At 31.5% G+C, this 19,909-nt stretch overlaps 1 protein-coding gene across 1 annotated transcript in view; it reads left to right on the top strand.

Moving 5' to 3' along the window:
- The first annotated feature begins 1,650 nt into the window (after positions 1-1,650).
- The window catches only part of dyl (transmembrane protein dusky-like), a 43,036-nt gene continuing 24,777 nt past the window's right edge, over positions 1,651-19,909 (top strand). The window contains exon 1 of the mRNA XM_072546549.1: positions 1,651-1,824. The gene's annotated coding sequence lies outside the window, so the exon portion shown is untranslated. The remainder of the gene's footprint in view (positions 1,825-19,909) is intronic.

Genomic DNA, 19,909 nt, shown 5'->3' with positions numbered 1-19,909 from the left:
ATCCCATTTGTGAAGGTGCCAAAACTACCATGTCCGGTCAGAAACTGCGTCAGGAAGTAATCCAGTTTTCTGAGCATTTACATTCCCACCACGGCCTTAAACCAGGAATAAGCTCCTTCATGTACCTTGCCTTTCCGTTTTTATTCGCCCATTTCCTCTGCCACTCCACTATCGTTCTCTATCTCTTCCTCATCTATATTTCCATCCATCATCCTCGCATACACCCTCGCTCGCTCTTTATGCAACAAGACGATCGGTATCTCCCTGAGAAGCATTCGCCTTTACAAAGACTCCATTAGCTTGGCTTATTTTGTAGTGTATAGCACGCTACACCACACGGGGGCAGCGTAGGTCACCATCGACTGGAAAACTCCATTAAGCACCGTCATTTTGGTGCTACCTGGGTCTCCAATGATCTACATTAGCCGTACCACTACCAATGTCTCCAGAATTCGGTTCGCCTTCACCACAGTCTTAAACATGTACTCCGAACCTTAGTCTTTTCAACAGCCAGATTTCGAGATACTTAACCGATTTAACCGGTGCAACATCCCCTCTTTCACTGTAAAGCAAAGAGAGGATTTGTCCTGACTCACTTTAAAAACTACCAGTACTAGCCCTACTAGCCATGTCCGTTTTCTGACTTGCCTTCAGATATCCACTTGAAAATTCCTTATTTCATGTATGGTGTTACTATGTCCTTATCCCATCCCCGTAATCAGGTTTTTTTAGTCTACATTCTATTCTCGCCTCCCTTCTTTTAACGATTTGCAGAAAAGGAAGGAAGGTGCAGTAAGGCCTCCATAGTTGCTGTTAGTGTGCCTCTCAGAGCCCCTGCAATTCCAAGGTAAACGTCTTTGCACCTTGTTTAACTTGAGGCTTGCACCTTCTTGACAATGTTGTACTTGCTAATCACTCAATTATGAGCCCTATAGAGAGAAAATCAAATATTAGTTGGAAAAGAACCATGACTAAAGAATGCAAAATTGGATCAAAAAGAAAGATTATAATATAAAGATTACCTAGAGAAAATGACGACAGTGAAAATGACGTCTTATATTACTGCCCTACAAATGCAGAAACGTAAAATACTCCACAAGAAGGAATGGTGCTAGCCAGAGTTTTTTATTAATTAACCTTCACAGATTTTGTTTTTCCTATTTCAGCTAATAATCCTCTTTTAGTAATCAGACTAATCAGAGTAAGATTAAACAATTTTGCTGTTGCGATAGGTAACAACAATGCCAAAGTGCAGGGTAGATTATATAACAGTTATCATGGGTAGAAAATTCGAAGAAAACAATTAGAGGGTAATTTCAAGGCATGCAGTGATCAACTGTTAATTTATTATACCTAAAATTATGTTGTATACTGCTGTCGAAATATTTAACGGAATAAAAGTTGTGTCATCATAAAACGCAGTGTTAAATAATGCACGAAAATCCCAACAATCGAAAGTCAAAAGGGTTAAAACGGATCTATTGTGCAATAAAATGCGTCAACTAAAAGAAAGTGAATCAAATACGTTGAAATTCCGGAATCGCTATACAATGGACGGCTTCGGATCCGGAGTCTTGTTCCACTAGTAGCTCTTCTTCTTCGAGAGAGAGGGGCTCAACTTTCACGTCGATATAAAACCAACGGAACATTTTAGGTGGATTACTTTTCATTCAACTACACGTTACAGTGTTTGACACTTAATTTTTTAAATTTTGTGTACGGTCACGGACACGCAGTGCAGTGTTGTGCGACAACAAGTGCAATAAGGATTATTCTATACAGTGCAGTTTTTGTTACCCCTTCTTATTTTGGATTAACTTTAAAGTAAGTACAGAATTACCACTAAATCATTTAGTGACAGTGAAAAAATAGTAAAAATTAAAAAAATATATCGGAAACCTACGATTAAATATTACCGGACCGGCCTTCAGTTAGTGCAGTATTTAGCCACATTTATCAAGGTCAACAGGCAGCTAACCAGAAATGTTAATCAAACAGATTATTTTGCGGATGTTGATGTGCAAATCAACTGGTTATCCAGTACTCTATATTTGCCGGAATTTAAAAAGTGACACCATTTAAAACATGGCGAATAATTTGCAGAAATTAAAAAATTTCAAGAATTTAAAACAGAAATATAACACTTTAAAATGAATTTGTATCAACTAAAACGTATTACAAAGCAATTTTTAGGATTTTAAAAATTGTCGCGAATATTTAAAAATGAACTAAAAAATAATAAATTGTGATTATGATCGGTAATAAAATATGATAAATTATTTTACAATATTGTCACTACTAGAACTACAAGAAAAATAATTAAAATACAGAAATTCTCATACTTTTTATTAGAACAAGATTACAGAATATTAATTTTTTTTAATTATTCAAATAACACATTTTTTATTAGAATAATATATTTAGCAATTCGGCGCGCAATTTTTGACATTTCTGGTTGACTTTTTATTGAATATGCTCATGTAGTTTACTTCAGAGTTACCTCAAATTTTTTGGTAAAAGAGTTGGGAAAATATAGAATTTTAAAATATTTTCAAATTGAAATTACCGGGTTAGTGTTTTACTAAATTCTAAAAAGATGGCGTAACTGTCGGACTAAAAAAATCTATTTAATGTAATAATATATTTTGCAAAGAAAAAAAGAGGAAAAATACGCTTAACAAATTCACCTAAAAGTTAAATTCCAAAATAAAAGTATAAAACTTGTTTATTTTATAATTATTTTGTATATAATTATTTTCTAATAGACTTTAAAGAGTCAAATAGAAAGTAGGGGAGACCTTAAGGAGTTTTCACTTTTAGAAACGGTAAAAATTTTTTAAACGGTAATTTTTAAAACAACTACATATTTAAAATGTTTTGTCAATTTTTAAAAATATTGACATACAAAATTTTCTCATACTTCTGTTACGTTTTTGGTTTAGCCATTCAACACATTAGGCTCTTTTTTTTTAAGTAAGTAATAATTGTAGTAATTTGATTCTATCAAAATGTAAATAATATTATCTTAACTGCTACATTATTTATTCATTGTATTGCTCTTAAAATAAAAGATTCAAACAATCTGCATTTTAAACCTCCTTTTAATTTATCTAACATAATTTCCATATATAATTTTTTTAAATGTTATTATAAAAACAATTAATCAAACTGACTCAGTATCTGGGTTGAATCGCGTTGAATTTTACTGCGTTCAGCTTTTCCCATTGTTTGCGAAGCCATCTTCAGTACTTGTCGTTTGGGCTCTCCGCCTGTTGACTGATATACTAATAAGGATAAAAATAGTTATTAAATAGAATAGGTATTATATACCAAAGTATTGTAGATTATTACGTATTGGGTTAAAATTTTATACAATAGACAAAAACAGTAATAGTTTATCAATACCACTATACATTTGTTTTTGCTTATAACGTCATAAACAATATGATTTTATTGAAATATATGTAAATATTTAAATTGTGGACTACGGGCAGTTGTTATGGGGCGTCGGGTGGGTGGTATAGACTAATGAGCAACCCTCGGTGCGCGCTTGTCAGTAAAATGAAGATATCTACCAGCTATTTTGATCTCTGTGTATAAGATATGATATTGAGCACACAGTAGAAATGAAAGCAAGGCAGTGTGTCAATGAGCTTTCTTTGCGCATACTCTCATCGGCACACGGCACTGCAGGTGATAATTACGAATATACACACCTTGTTTAACATTGCCCCGAGCCGTTCATATGATTTTGAGTTTATTTATTAGTAAATGATATTGTTTTGTGACAAGAACTTAACGACAAATGAGATGAAAGCTTGTAACTTTGGTATTCTTTATTTTTAATTGATTTACTAGGAAAACCAGTCAATAAATAATTTTTAAAATTATAGTACCACTAGAAAGTTTTTAAAAATTAATAAGTATTGATAAAAAAATGATTTTTTAGCTTAAACAAAATATTGCCGTTTTTACCAAGACCAAGCCAATGCCATTTGCTCATTTGTTCTCCTTGATTACCAAAAGAACCTATATATATTTAAAAAAAACTTTTTACAAGCCGGATCAAGTACCTTTCTTCTTAAAAATCGTTTTGCTTTAAATCAACTATTCCTGGAGCCCAGCTAGAACAGGATCTTTCAAGATATCGGATTTTACTTGATCGTTCAGAAAAATACCCCTATTAATTTTTTTAAAACGCCCTAATCTTAGCTATCGGAAAATGCTTAAGATCCCGTGGATTGACCGAGTCACAAATGAGGAGGTCCTCAGAAGAATGAATAAGAACCGAGAGGTACTGACCACCATCAAATCCCGAAAGTTACAGTTATTTGGACATATTATGCGCAATGAATCCATATATGCTTTCCTTTAAGCCATCCTGCAAGGAAAAATATTTGGAAAACGAGGTTCAGGAAGAAGAAAAACATCTTGGTTAAAGAACCTCAGAATCTGGTTCAATACAACATTTGTGCAGCTTTTCCGCACTGCTGCAGATAAGATAAAGATTGCCATGATGATCGCCAACATTCGTAACGAATAGGCACATCAAGAAGAAGAAGAAGAAGAATCTTAGTTATGAACGTTAATAATTATCAGTTCATTCTATCTTTAGAAGCAGCTGTTGTAAACAGTTGTTTCCTCCTTCTTACATTATACTTTAGATTATAAGCCATTATGTTTTTCTTCATGCATTATATATCCGAGATATTGCAGTTTTCTTTCTTTTATTGCCCTTTCAACTTCTTTTAGTTTATTCACTGTACCGTTAGCTACGAGTGATATCTTAAGTGTCCTATAGATCCACATCTCAAAGGAGTTAAGTCTTCCCATGGTCTCTTGATTCAGCGTTCAGGACTCGACTCCATAGTATAAGAAACTATATACGTAAATTTTAGTTAATTGCAATTTTAATGCTAACGCCAAATATCTGATATACAAAGAACCTTTTATATTTTTATACAGTTGGCACGTGCTTTTTCGATTCTAAACTTTTATTTTGGTGGTGCAGTCGTTATTTCCTGTTATTAGTACTACCGGGTACGTCTACTTCTTTAGTTTTTTGATTTGCTAACCTTCCACGTTAAGGTTTAGTTAGAATTGTTATTACTAATTTTTATGAATTTGTTTTTTATTGTCGAGGGAGACTATATATTCTCCGCTTCACCTTAGTATGTTCCAAATTATTCTTTATAGACTTTCTCTAGACATTTTTAGGTGCTATAGTCTCATTATTGTTAATGGCAATGTTTTGTTGCGTGTCCTATGTTCCGAGCAACTTAGCAAGCAAGCAAGCCATAGTTTAACCCAGCATGAGTCTTGCACACCCCTTAAGAATGACATTAGGATGATTTAATTCATTGAAGCGTGGAGGATTAACTCGTGTAACCAGGAATCATTCCATTCCGCCCCAATGCTCCAGATCATCCACTCCCCCCCTCCCAATAGTGCTCTTACGCGCTTTAGAAGCTGTCTTATCAGCAAAGTGCTTGTTATGTGGGAGTCCTGGGTACAAGGCCTCCCACACGAAATCCTACTCCGAACTATGCAGGCAAGCGAAAGGCGCTCTATTCTCGCTATCTCTAGTGACTTACCATCGGTCTGTATTGCTTGCTTGGGCTTCGAGTCCCCGCTGGGTTCGGTGACTCGACGCTCAAGGATGTGGGCCCCTCTTGCCCATTGTTTTGGTTTTGTTAGTATTTTTTTAGGCTTACGCCTTTTGTTAGTATTTTATTATTTTGTGTTTTTTGCAGATTTTTTTAGGGCTGCCTGAAACATATAAAATCCACTTTAGTAAATATACTGCCATGCCAAAGGTAAACGCGGTTTCTTCTTTTGATAGAGCTACGATTATCTAGACTGTATTATATGTTGCCTAATGTTAACTGTTTGCATCTTCTGTACTTCCATCTATGATACACATCATACACATTAATATCTCTCGCAGGACCTGGTTTGGGTGGTCTTCTAACTCAGCGAATTTGTTCTGGCTTTTTCCTCCATCATATCCAGTACTCTTATTAGTTTTATGTTTCTGAATAGGAACCGTTCTGTGACATTACACAACAACTAAGGCAGTTGTTGTGTGATGGTTGAATCTTCTTTTTGTAGCTGTGACTTGTGTGTCCTCATGCAAAAGATGCATATGTAATTATTGATAGTATGATGGTTTTTATTAGTTTTAATTTTGTTTTCATAGTTAATTTGCTTCTTCTTCCTTTGATTCCTCTTATTGCGGTTCTTGCCGTTTTCTAAATTGTCCCGTTAACATGTGGTGTGAATGATAGACCTTGGTTCATTTTCACTTTTTCTGATATTTCATGCTTAGTGTTTACTGCTTCTCTGTGGTTGTAGTAGACATTGTACAATAATAATGTATATCGGTTATCATATTTATTTCTTTTGCCTTCAATTCCTTTTGTATCAATGCCTAATTCTAGTCTTTAAGAAGGTTTTTAGCGTCTGTGAGATGAAAATGTTTGGTAAATTGTAGCAGAGTTAGTTACATTAATTTTATATCTCGTAAAACAGCAAATTATAAAAACTTTAATTATTTGCACTATTCCTAAGTAGAGATAATGGAGAACAGTTATTATTAATAAAACAATTTTTTAAAAGCTAGGATCCAAAATAAAGCTATAGAAATTAACTGCCTGGGGCTTGTCATTTCAAAGTAAGATATTTTTATTAGAAATAACCGAAATTCTGAATTTGTTTGTGTATTATATGCTTAATCCATATTGTATATATATAAGAGATTATTTTAATAACAGCCTGTTATTTTTTTATTATATCACATTGTTTTTTCTGGAAACAAAAAAACATTGAAATTTTTTGTATAAATACGTTTTCCAAGAGAATACAAATAAGTATACACAGTCATTAGATATAATCAAATAGCGAGTAAAAATAAAAAACAAAATGTTTTTAACGTAAAAATAAACAATATGATAAAATTGGAAATTATTTGAAGACATTTTTAGGAAAAAATTAATTAGTGACAACAACCAGACTTTACATAAAAAGTGACGGAAATTTATAAATCATATTATTCGACAAAATATAAGAAAATTAATTACAAGATAATATATATTTGCAACCACCGAAATATAAGCAAGTAAGAGGAAACTAGGTTGACATGGAATGACGATATTTATTAAGAAGCAGGCTTGAAATCGGGGAAATGACAAGGAGAGCTATATATCCAAATAATGAAGAGTTAAGCATTCAAACCAAGTAAGGACGTACCACGCAAACAACGAATTAGAAACGAGAAGATATAAATTAATGTAGTAGCGATTATAACGTTCATAGTAAAGACAGCTCAGTTTGTAAAGATCCCTGCAAAGATTGATACCATGAGAAAACTCAAACAAGTTGGTAAGTTTAAATCCAAAAGAGGAAGGAAACAAGAGAGGCCAAAAAAGCTAATGTAATGATAGATTGGAGCAGCTTTATACATCGTTAGAGAAATTATTATATTACCCCTGCACTGACATACATACATATATATATATATATATATATATATATATATATATATATATATATATATATATATATATATATATTTGTTCTACACACCGTTTTCGATCAGTACCGTTGCGAGGTACGTATTACTTATTAACCTCTTATCTGCTACTGACACAGATAGTTGAATATAAAAAAATTGAGTCAAATTGATCAAAATTAAATATCAATTTTTTGAGCTATTATTATAGCTACAGCAGGTACAGATAATGAAATCTGCGGTTAGTAATGGTACACAATCTCAGCGTTTATTCGTCTTCATAAGTTGTACATCCAAAATGTGGAACGACTGATTTAAAATTTTTTTCTCTAATACAAATCTCTTTTATATATTTAAGCTAATTATATCCTAAACATAAATAATAGTCGCTAGTTAATAATGTTATTATAAAATAATTATTGTAACTGTAAACAGGAAAATGATTATAATATATGTGTAAACATGACACTGTTAACTATTTTAATGATTTTTTAAATTTTTTTATAACATAAAATATACAATATGCAAAAGGACACTTTCACAGAAGTCCGCAAACAGTATCTTAATCTAATATCAGCTAAGGGAGCGTTAAAAGAATTGAAACAATTGTATTCATTGTTACACCTCTCAAAATTGTTAATAGCAAGCTGCTAGGATTCAGGCATTCCAGTTGTCTAAATATAATAGCCAACAGCTTGGCTAGAGTTTAGAGATGTCTTTTCGAATCATGTTTTGGTATTTCCGTGAATTTTTGAATTCTTTCTGCTTTTATTTTTTATCGTGCTAGATTTTAAAAAGTAATTTTCGTATGTTCATGTATACATACATATATCATCATCATCATTCTCAGTGTATTCTTCCGATTATGGTGTACCCCTTCTTACATAGTCATTCTTCATTTCTGCCCACGATTGTCCAATATTCGCTTTTCTGTGCAATTTTGTACCGGCTTGTTTCCGATCCCATCTTAAATTTGGACGTCTTCTTGGTCTTTTAACGCCTCCTGGGTACCACAGTGTAATTCTAGTAAACCATCTATTGTCATATTGTCAGTTCTTTTCGATAACTATCTTAAATATTTATTAAAATATGGTAAAGATTTAATTCTGTGGATTAGATCTGTGATCTTGGTTTTCTGTCTGATCCATTCTATTCTTTTTCGATCTTTCATTGATATACCTAGCATGCATCGCTCCATTGACCTTTGAGTGACTTTTAGTCAATAATCCCAGTCATATGTCTTGATTGGTAGTATTTGTCTTAGGTATACATACTCGTCTACTGTTTTAAACTTTTTTGTTTTTGCCAAGTTCATTTTTCGACCAACTTCATTGCTAACTGCTTTTAGGTCGCTTATAAGTTCTTGTAGTTCTGCAGGATTATTAGCAATCAGAACGATGTCGTCTGTAAAAAAGGATTATCCTTTGTAGTTTATAGGTAAGGAATTTTACAAAATAGAGAAAATGGAACAGAAAACATCGAACGTGATTCCATATCATTTACATGACAGCATTCGAGTAGAATAACAATACCAAACATAAAAGGATTATCAGAAAAACTTAAAAGAAAAGAATATAAATTAAACATTTCAACGAGAAATGAGATCTATTTTATTTAAAACTAAACCTAATAACGAACAAAAACGAATAGAGGCTTGTATTTCTAAAATACCTGGTGAATGCGAAAGCTTTTATTTGGTGAAACATCAAAACCATTAAATGTTATAATAAAGTAAAAAATTAGACGGTAAAAACAAAAAAAAAATAAATAAGCTGCTCCTATTATGTTAAATGTAACCAACTGAGTCGCAAATTCCTTAAAACCAAACCTAACAACACAGAAGAGAGATCAAAAAGTGATCTCAAAATACGCTGTGAATACAAAAGCTTCTATGTAGGAGAAACCTCAAGAACATTCAGTGTGAGGATAAATGAGCATGAAACGCATTAAAAACAGGGACTTTGACAGATCGCAGGTATGAAAACATGCCTGGGACAAACCCATCAGCAGAATGTAACAGGCTTTGGTTGCCAATATTTAAAGAAGTCAGCAACAAGAATATACCAACAATAGCGGAATAAGAAACCATGTATACACATCATCCTCTATCATAAAAAAATTCATATGCAACACACAATACACGTTCATTAAACAGGAACACTCTACACGCATACAAACATTTACAGCACATGTTAACAGTACTGAAAACTTCTAATTAAAGTTTGAATTTTCCATGGGACAAAATATCCACCCTTATATCTTTTCGACCTAATGTGGCTGTTGCCTATAAAACCGTGGACAAAAGTAAATCAACCTCTAACAACAATATTGGCGGTTAGACACAACGTTTTTGAACTAAATTATTTAACACGAAATTATTTAACACGAGAGTCCATTTAGAAGATTGGTAAAAAGACTATAAAAAATGGTTTTTGCATAATTAGAGAGACTATTGAACATGTAAACATGTTAAGTAGAGTTATTCAACTAAATTTCCTATTCCGTTTGCTTTACTACGAGAAAGTGTGAGGAATACATGACTTTTTAAGGTTTATAGTTCAAATTCTATAAGTCGGCATCAAAAAAAGAAGTAGACTGTGATAGTAATAATATTTGTGTTGTTATAGTTTTATTAGTTTTTAACATTTTGTCTAAATCGTTTCTAAAGGTAGTATTTTACTCCTAAACAACCTATTCATTATTTCTGCATGACTTACATTTGCTATAAGATTATAAATTAACCTCTATATGGGATTTACTTGAAGAATTACACTGAAAAAATCAAATAATCTTAATCGTTTTTATATAATCCTAGGGTTTATATTTCAAAATTTGTTTACTGTATTACTTTTTCAAATTTAAGCCTACACATTCTTACAAATTAGTATGAGATCATGTAAACAACGAGTTTATATAAGTGGTACTGAAAAAATCAATGTTCTATCTTCATTGCTCTGTTTTTTTTTTTCAAATAAATTACTGGTTTTAAAGAATTCTTGTCTGAACATCCTCTTTCGTCTATGTATTGTTTTATAGTACAACATCTGTATTTTTGTTTACTATAATAATTTTGTCCTGAATATGGGTTTAAATCTGCAGTACAATTATTAAGTACAAATTTTCCTAAATCAAAATAAGAAAAGTCAAAGATATATCAAAAAGAAAACCTTGAGATGTCAGCTTAAAAAATAGGTTAAATAAGAGAAATAACTGACATCTTATGCAAAAATAAATCTATTACCTATATATTATGAATATTTTAGTTCTTATCAAAAATACTTTTAATAGTCGTGACAAATATATTGAGCTTTTTTCTAGTGTACAAACATCCTCTGTTGTTGTCACAGTGAGTGCACACTTTTTTTAGAACACCTGGAAGAATTAAGTCGTCGAATGACCTAAAAGCAGATACTTTTCTTACTTGCTTTTTAAATATCCTTATCCTATAAAATTTAATCAAGGAATAATGACAACTTTTTTCGGGTTTATCTTATCAAATATGGCTCTAAAATATTTCCACTGATTTCAACTGTATGTTTATCATTTAGTCCCATCTAACGTTCTCAATATAAATATTTTTATTTATATATATTATTTTTTAAGTGCCATGTAAAATAGTTCGCAATGGTCAAACTTATCTTAATTTCGAAATTGTGGTTTTAAAAAAATGGATATTGGCGCTGTTCAATCATTGACGCAGATTTTTTAAGAGAAATGGCTTCTTTTCTAAGTTAATCTTCTTTCACTTATCTTTCTTTGCATTATAAGTTAAAGTAATTTATATTTGTCTCCTTCCACGATTTTTCTGAGGGTACGCGCAGTCGTCTTTCTTCTAGATAAAAAACTTACTAACAATATTTTGGAAATAAAAATAGTAACACCAAAGTAGCCACTGTTGTTATAAAACTAAACAGGAGGCGCAACCATGGAATAATTCAGACTTTCACCCCAACATGTTTACATAGAGACGAGAAAGTGGACATATTCTACGAAGATACGACAGTAAAACCGCTGTAAACGATCACTCCTATAAGGGGACCACTTGAGTATAATGACAGATTATGAATTTCCAGTCATTTGTACTGGAAATCTCCGTTGATTAAGACCTCTTTATACCGACTATTCTTTTAAACGATCCTAGTACTCATCATCGGAATTTGCTAGTACCTGTTAATGATAAAAACAACCTCAATAACGGGCAATAAAATTCGAACATTCTTAAGAAATTTAAATAGGGTAAAAATTACTTAATGATAGGGGCGTCCATAAAAGTTATTTCTCAAGCTTTTAAGATGTGGATTTAACATTCAGTTCAATTTTAAACGTTTAGCTCCAGTGCTCACGAAGCAACTGTTTAAAAACTACGATCTGACACCACAAACCCAACATTAACACTGAGATAAAGTCAAGAATTTATAAAGCCAGTGTAAGACCAATAATGACATATCCCTCAGAAATAAGACCCGACACAGCCACAATGCAAAGGCTACTTGAAACGACGGAGATGAGACTACTGAGAAGAATTACAGGAAATACGATGAGAGATCGAAAGAGAAGTGAAGACATTAGAAGAAAATGTAACGTACAGTGTATAAATGAATGGACACAAAATAGAAAAAAAGAATGGAATAACCACATAAGCAGAATGGAGGAGACCCGTGTCGTCAAAATAGCAAGAGATAAGTCACCAATTGGCAGAAGAAGTTTCGGACGACCGAGCAAAAGATGGAGTGACAACCTTCCATAGAGTATGTATTAATCCGTCAATGAACAAGCAGAATTGCTTATAAAGAGGAAGAAGAAGAAGAAAAGTATCTGAAACTGAATGCGCTTCCAACTGTTTTGCGATCTCGGCAGCATATGTGTTAACTAGTTTTTTCTGCTGCTTATTATTTTTTTCTGCTTGGCGTATAAAAGCGAACAGTTTTTTTACAGTGGTATTAGTGTTGTTTAAAAACTAACGGGTATGGCGGAAAAAGGAAACGCCTCTCTATCAAAAGAAACATACGTATAATTAACGAAAGGGAAAAACCACTATTTTCATAAGAACTAGGAAGTTGCCTGAAAAATTTAAAGTAAGCAAGACTCAAATGACCATATTACTAAAAAATAAAGAAGAGGTCATAAATTTGTTTCAAGAAGGTGATAATGCTGACTAAAAGAGAACATTTCTTAAACTGAGGGGCTTGCTATGGGTCAAGCTGTGTTTAATTAGTTTTGTAAGGCACGAAACATGAACTTGCAAATATCTGGGCCTATAATTCAAATCAATCCCCTCGAAGTTGCGCAATGCCTAGAACTAGGTGATTTCAAGGCATCAAATGGATAAGTTTCGTCGTCGTCACGATATTACTTTCAAGACAAATGTGGGGAATCCACTGATGTTAGTGTAGAAAACGTTTTATGTAGAAAATCTTGGAATCAATAGCTGTTTGTTATTTTAAAAGATTATGTCCAAAAGATGTGTTTAATGCAAACGAGACGGGTCTCTATTTATTGAAACAACAAGAACATATGCATTAAAAACTGACAAGTCTCCTGGAAGAAAAACTACAACTCAACGACAATTTTGTTCTGTACAAATATGGAATATGAAAAAGGGGAACCACTTATCATTAGCAAAAGCAAAAACTCCTCAATGTTTTAAGGGGGTACACATCCATAAGTTGCCTCTTGAATGGGTCTCCAACAAAAAAATACAGATGACAGTGGACATTATGACCACATGGCTCTACAAATTTGACAAAAAGATGAGAAAACAATAGAAACGTGGTATTATTTCTACATAATGTTACATCTTACTCCAAAATTGCACTGGATAATGTTAAACTTATTTTTCCTTCATCCAATACTAATTCACATTGTCAACCCTTGGACTAATCTCTGGCGTTATCCAGAATTTTAAAATGATCTATAAAAGCTACTTTATTAAGAGACTTTAACCTTTTATAGACAGTGGTTGTCCTCTTCAGGAAATAGAGAAAAACATTACCATAACCAACGTCTTAATATAGGTTACAGTGGCTTGATGTACTTTGCGCCGATAATAATATAAAGTTTTAATATTTCACTTGCACAACTATTTTCAACCATTAAAGTCACATCAGTGATTTTAAAACAATTTGCTTTGGATGTGCTAACATAAAGTGAAGAATTGACCAGTAACGACTATATTGGGGAAATACAAGAAATAAATGAGGCTTGTCCCTAACTCTGAACCTGAGGAAGAAGAACCTGAATTTTTTGCAGTATCAAATATATCAAGCCTATCTAAACCCTATGTAAGTCTGATATTTAGAAACCTTTTTTATTAATGACAACAATTATAAGATGTCTATAAATATTTCTATTAAAAACTAGCATTTAATAAAATGGGAATCTGAATTTTTTAAAAAGAAATTAAAAAGTATGAAGTAATTAATAATTTCTGATTATTTTAAAACATAAAAAATTACTATACATTGTGTCCAAAAAAATATGCAACCCATTCTTAAATTCATAGCATTGCGTTCATTTATCTTTCTGATAAATTCTACTTAAAGTAAATTAACACTATATTTAATATGTAAATAAACAACGTAAAATGCAGATCAGTTGCATTAATTTTCCTATTTTCTCTCTTAAACGACCACTCCTCTTGGAAGGTAAGGAACGAAAGTGGCGCAAGACTGCAGCAGTTTGGATTAGAATATAACCTTTATACAAGTAATACAGTTTTCAGTAGAACATTTCTAATTAACATTGTACAGCAATTTTCTCTTTCTAATAGTTACATTACAACTTTCTTCTTGTTTTTTCTTGTTTTTGTTCGTCTTAACACCTCGATATAGGGGGTATCCTGTACCTAGAAATTTTATGTTCTGCGATATATCCTGAGTTTTTAAAATGTAATTTACGACATTTTACATTTTACGATATTACATTTGTTAAAATGTAATTTACGACATTTCGAGTTTTTTTGTACAAGCATGAATTTTTTTTTTGTGTTAACTGATAGTTTTGTTCTGGAGCTATTTTCTTGTGGCATTTTAAATTAATTACTATTTAAATGGGAATAAGCCACAATTAAACGTATTTTAACCTTTAATTGTGGCTTATTCCCATTTAAATAGTAATTAACTGATAGTTCATACACTCTGCTAGCTTGTGACCCTGAATTTAGTTGACTGCAATTCCATATTTTCAGTATGGCACATCTATAAAAATTACAGTAGGTACTAATCAAAGACTTCTTTTTGAAATTGCAGACTAAGAAATATTGTGTTTTAAAGAAAAATTGCATTTTTTCATGATGAAAAACTCAAATAATATCCAACAGGAAATTGGAAAGCAATTAAAAACATCCTTCCACTTGACCGCTTATCATTAACAAAGCTAGGCAAATTTTTAAATCTCTTGTTAAAAGGGGGAATTTTCTCCTTAATATAATTAAGAAAACAAAATAAAATACCGGAGTAGTCGAGGTAGAATAATAAGTTCAACTCCAATAATTCTAACAGAAATTCTCGATGAATTTACAATGCTTGAGAAAAACAAACAGCTAAGATATTTTAAAGAATAAAATATACGAATTCATAATTTACAATATTATCAAATACTATCAATTAGACGATTTTTCTGCAATGTCACAAAAAAAGAAATATACGAGAAATATACTATATAAAAACTTTTATTTAAAAAAAATGTATGAAAGGTATAAAAACCTTTTTTTGGGTTACATCACACAGCTAATAAGTCCATCATCAGTGCAGTTATCAGCTATACATGAGCGAAATCACTAAATACATCGGTAAAAACCCTTTTGTTAATAAGTTGGTGTGATTTTAAACTTTTTAATAGATACCCTTCATGGCAACGTAAGACTCCCAATTTGAGGGTGGCTGACCCTGAGACGATGTCTTTGTATGGTCCTAGATGGCAACTTCTAGTTTAGGGCAAAATATGATTTCTTTGACTAAGTTTTAAGAACATAAAAAGGTTCTGAAACTGTTTTCTTGTGGCAGGTCGTCAGTTAAATATATGAAATAAACATATGGGATAAGTTAAGTATATGAAATTAGGCCACAAAAGATTGTAATGAAAAATTTTTTTAGTCTTAGTTTTAAGTTTTAAAATAATCTTTTTTTGAGAACGATTTCTGAAGTGGAAATTGAAACGTCAAACAGTAGTTTGTTAAAATGTAATTTAAATTATAGTTAATTGTGGCATAAACCCATATATACATATTATTGAATGTATTCATAAAATGTGTTAACATAATCTAATAGCTTTTAAGGATTCAGTAACACGTCAACAACTTAAGCCTAGATAATATGACTGTATTAGCCAGAGGATAACGGCTGAAGTATAAAGTTGACGAATGCTTCTGCATTAAGTAGACATTAACATGCAAACGTGATATCAATCTGAAGGCCAAACAAACTCTGATTTAATTTGGGGAAGTTTCCTTTTAGGCAAAAGTTTCTTTATTTAAGTGACAAAAAGTCGAACTTCAAGAATAAAAAAATATTAGATTTTATATAGCTATAGATAAAGATGCAAAAGACATAAATTGTCAATACTTTTTGAAAATTTTCTTTTTATAGAGAACTTGAATTTCTGAGTACAAAAATATAATTATTCGAAATAACCAAAAATCAACTTTTATTTAAAAATACATTTTCGGCGATGATTACGAATCTGAAAAAAATTTTCAGATGCTGCTACCTATCAATATATCGATGATAATAAAAAAACGGTTTGTGAAATTGTGAACTACGTAATTTCATGGGTCACGGGAGACCGCCTTTGATCCGTTATTGAAAGGTTACAAGAAAAAACTAAAATATAAAGTAGTTTTAGTTGCCACCAGATTATTAAGAACAATTTTATATCTGGGAAACACGAACAGTAATAACAAGAAAAAGAAAATGAAAAGATTAAATATAAAAAATTAAATAGTCACAAAAACGAGAAAAACATGAAAAAATGTAGTAAATGAGAAGAATTATTATAAGGAACAAGAAGACATGAATATAAAATATGACAAAATTCTAGAGAGAAACTAAGTGGGAAAGGCAAAAGGATAATAAAATATCAGAAAAAGAAGAAATGTATTGCGAGTTTCTATATTTATACTAATCTTATGTTTTTCTGACGTTCTTTGAAAACGCCGGTTCATTAGTCCATATTTTATTAATTATAATGTTAATTTTGCCCCAAATATGCTAACAAGTTTCATGTCTAAAATAAGATTAAAGAGAAAACTGAAACACGGAATAACTTCCCATTTGATCATCACTAGCTATCAATTAACAAACGACCTTCAATTAGAAATCGTGTTCGGTGGATCAATTTAATATTTTCCAGTCTGCGGTCAGGTTTATTAACTTCTCCATTGTTCCTCAATAAGACTATTTTCTCTTTTAAGCATTGTCTTGGAGCAGAGAGCCGAACGGTCCAACAAACCCTGACAAATGTATCATTGTGACATTTAGAAATCTCAAAATTTTTGTTGAAAGTAAAAACGGTGACAATGCTGAAATTGTGTAACGATGTAGTTTGTCCTACGTAATAAAACCGGTAGAAATTTTAATGGTTTTATACTACATTGCAAATAAATTTTGCTGCAAATGCTAGGAAAAAATAAATACATATATTATTTTTTTAAGAAAAGTCGCTAATTAGTGACGACAAAAATGTAATAGAAACTTTCAATGAATGTATGACTTTGCGGCCTTGTTTTGTAACATACATTTTTATCTGAGTTTAAAAAAGGCTAAACAATCTTAGTTATAAAGACACATCGTAACCTGACTGTATGTAGCTACTTACATGCAGAAAAGGTACGCTATTACTTTATTTTTAAAAAGTTTCTGTTTACAAGAACCTTTTATTACGAAAAAATTGACAATTTGAATTAGACTATAGACTGAACACATTTGAAAATATGTTTAATCCTACCTGTTTAACTAAAATCATCAAATCATTGATCTCGGTTTGAATTTTCATGAACAAAACTAACCTGAATGAAAATATGCTCCCATACTTACTACTTATCGTTCTGGACCAAAATCGTTTACATTTTGTAATTAAATTTGTTATTATATTTAAACTAATTAGTTTGTTTTTCACAGTTGTAAATATAATTAAATTATATTCAACCAAATCAATTCCGAATTTTCACGTCATGCAAAATGTCAGATTGGAAATGTTTTCAATAAATGTTTTAATGGGATACATGTACATATAGTTTTAATGTGTATTCAAAATGTTCTTTCAAAACATAAAGGCAGAATATCTGTACAGAGGGCACCAACAAAATAAAAATAGGATTATGAAGTTAAATAAATAATATTGAATCTAGTTTGAACAACAAACACAAAATAAAAAACGATCTCGAAAACATGAAATATACAAATATGTTACGGGAAAAATAGATTAAAGGATAGGTAAATATATATATATATATATATATATATATATATATATATATATATATATATATATATATATATATATATATATATATATATATATATATATATATATATATATTTATATAAGCGGGGATCCTACAGCTTCTGCCGCTTCCCGCATTTCGATCGCCATCTTTTTCTATCTCTCCAGGTGTCTTCATCAATGGCTCTATCTTTCATGGTTTCCATAACACCTTGTATCCAAGACTTGGCTGGTCTTCCTCGTTTCCTTCTATTACTTGGATTGTATTCCATAGCTCTTTTTGGCCATCTGTTGTCGTCCATCCTCTGTACGTGTCCATACCATATTAACTGTCTAGTTTCTATTCTTTCAGAAGTTGTATGTACTCTATCTGTTTTTTTTTCTAATTTTAGAATTAGGTATACGTTCTACTCTTGATATACGGCAAGCTCTTCTTAGGTAGTCCATTTCAACCGTGTCAACTTTTTTCTTTCCTTTAATAAATACACTGTGTTAATAGTAGAATGAAAGAGAGTGAAATGGAGATATTATTTATAGTTTTAACAGAAAAGCATAGTAGACACAAAATTTAAGCGACCTCATTTTTCTAAACGAATCAAGTTACTATGCAAGTTGCAAGTTCTTCTATATAATGAAATCAATTTTTTTGAGACATTATTATTTTTTAACTTATTTTCGTCCTTACTGCATCTATCGTATTTGTACTATGTAGTTATAATATCTGTCCTATCAATTATTTTGCTACCTTTTAACTCAGGAACCTCTTCGTCTGACTAAACCCATCCTGGAAGTCTCATGCTTAAGATAAACTGCATCAACTTTCTTCTGGGAGGTTTCACGGATTTTTCCTGGCTATGCAGGTTATATCAACAATATAAAATATACAGATTCCAATTATAGCCTTTGGTATACCCACAATTAGTAGCTCCCCTAAAATTTGGTTCCCTGATCATTACGAAATTTCACTCATTGCCCCTATGTTATTTTTTTGGTCAGCATGGATTTCCCTGTCAGCCCCCTCAATGAAACTGATCCAATGTTTTTCCAACAGGTTTAGGCCTCCCCTAAAAGTCAGGCCACACGCACTGCAAAAATGTGTATGGTCACGCCAAGCAATATTTAAATTGCCAAAATTTTTATTTTGTGAATTATTGTTTAAAAAACAATAAAGTTGATTAAAAAATGTACTCAGTTGAGGAGCAAGTAGCAATAACAAAAATGTTTTACTCAGGCAATAGTGCGCGAAGTGTCAGTTCTTTATTTTGCCCAGATATCCCAATAGACCAATACTAAATCATTCAACAATTCAAAGTACTTTACAAAATTTTGAAAATACTGGGACCGATATTTCTAATTTTACCTGTACAAACAATATTGCTGAGGTACCAAGAAATTTAGAAAATGGAAATGAAATAAATGTATTAACCGCAGTAGTGGAAAATCTTAGAATAGGCGTCGGTCGGACTATTACAGACCAGTTTAATATTCATAATTTCACGGCCTTGAAAATTTTGAAAAGGAATAAGTTTCGTTCATAAAAATTTCAATGTCATCACGAGTGGAATTTTGCTATGAAATTTTAGAGATTGCTAATGCAGACAAACAATTAAAAAAAAAACATTTTGTTTAGTAATGAATGTACATTTACATTAAATAATAAACCAAATGTTCAAAATTGTAGGATTTGGTTGACAAGAAAGACTGAGAATATTATTGAAAGCCATACCCAATATCGTTGAAAAATAAATGTCTGGTTAGGAATATGTAGACACAATATTATTGGACCACTTTTCTATAAGGAATATTTAAATTTAAACAAGTTTTTAGACTTGGCCTCCGATATCGGGAGATCTAGCTTAAAGTATTATTTTATCTGGGGGCATCTAAAATCAAAAATATATTCTGACCAAAAATTTACAGATAGATTGAAGCATTAAAAATGCGAATTATTGAAGAGGG

The sequence above is a fragment of the Diabrotica undecimpunctata genome, chromosome 10, assembly GCF_040954645.1.
Source record: "Diabrotica undecimpunctata isolate CICGRU chromosome 10, icDiaUnde3, whole genome shotgun sequence".
Lineage (NCBI taxonomy): Eukaryota > Metazoa > Arthropoda > Insecta > Coleoptera > Chrysomelidae > Diabrotica > Diabrotica undecimpunctata.
The sequence above is the reverse complement of the archived record's forward strand: the minus strand, read 5'-3'. Positions and strand labels throughout refer to the sequence as shown.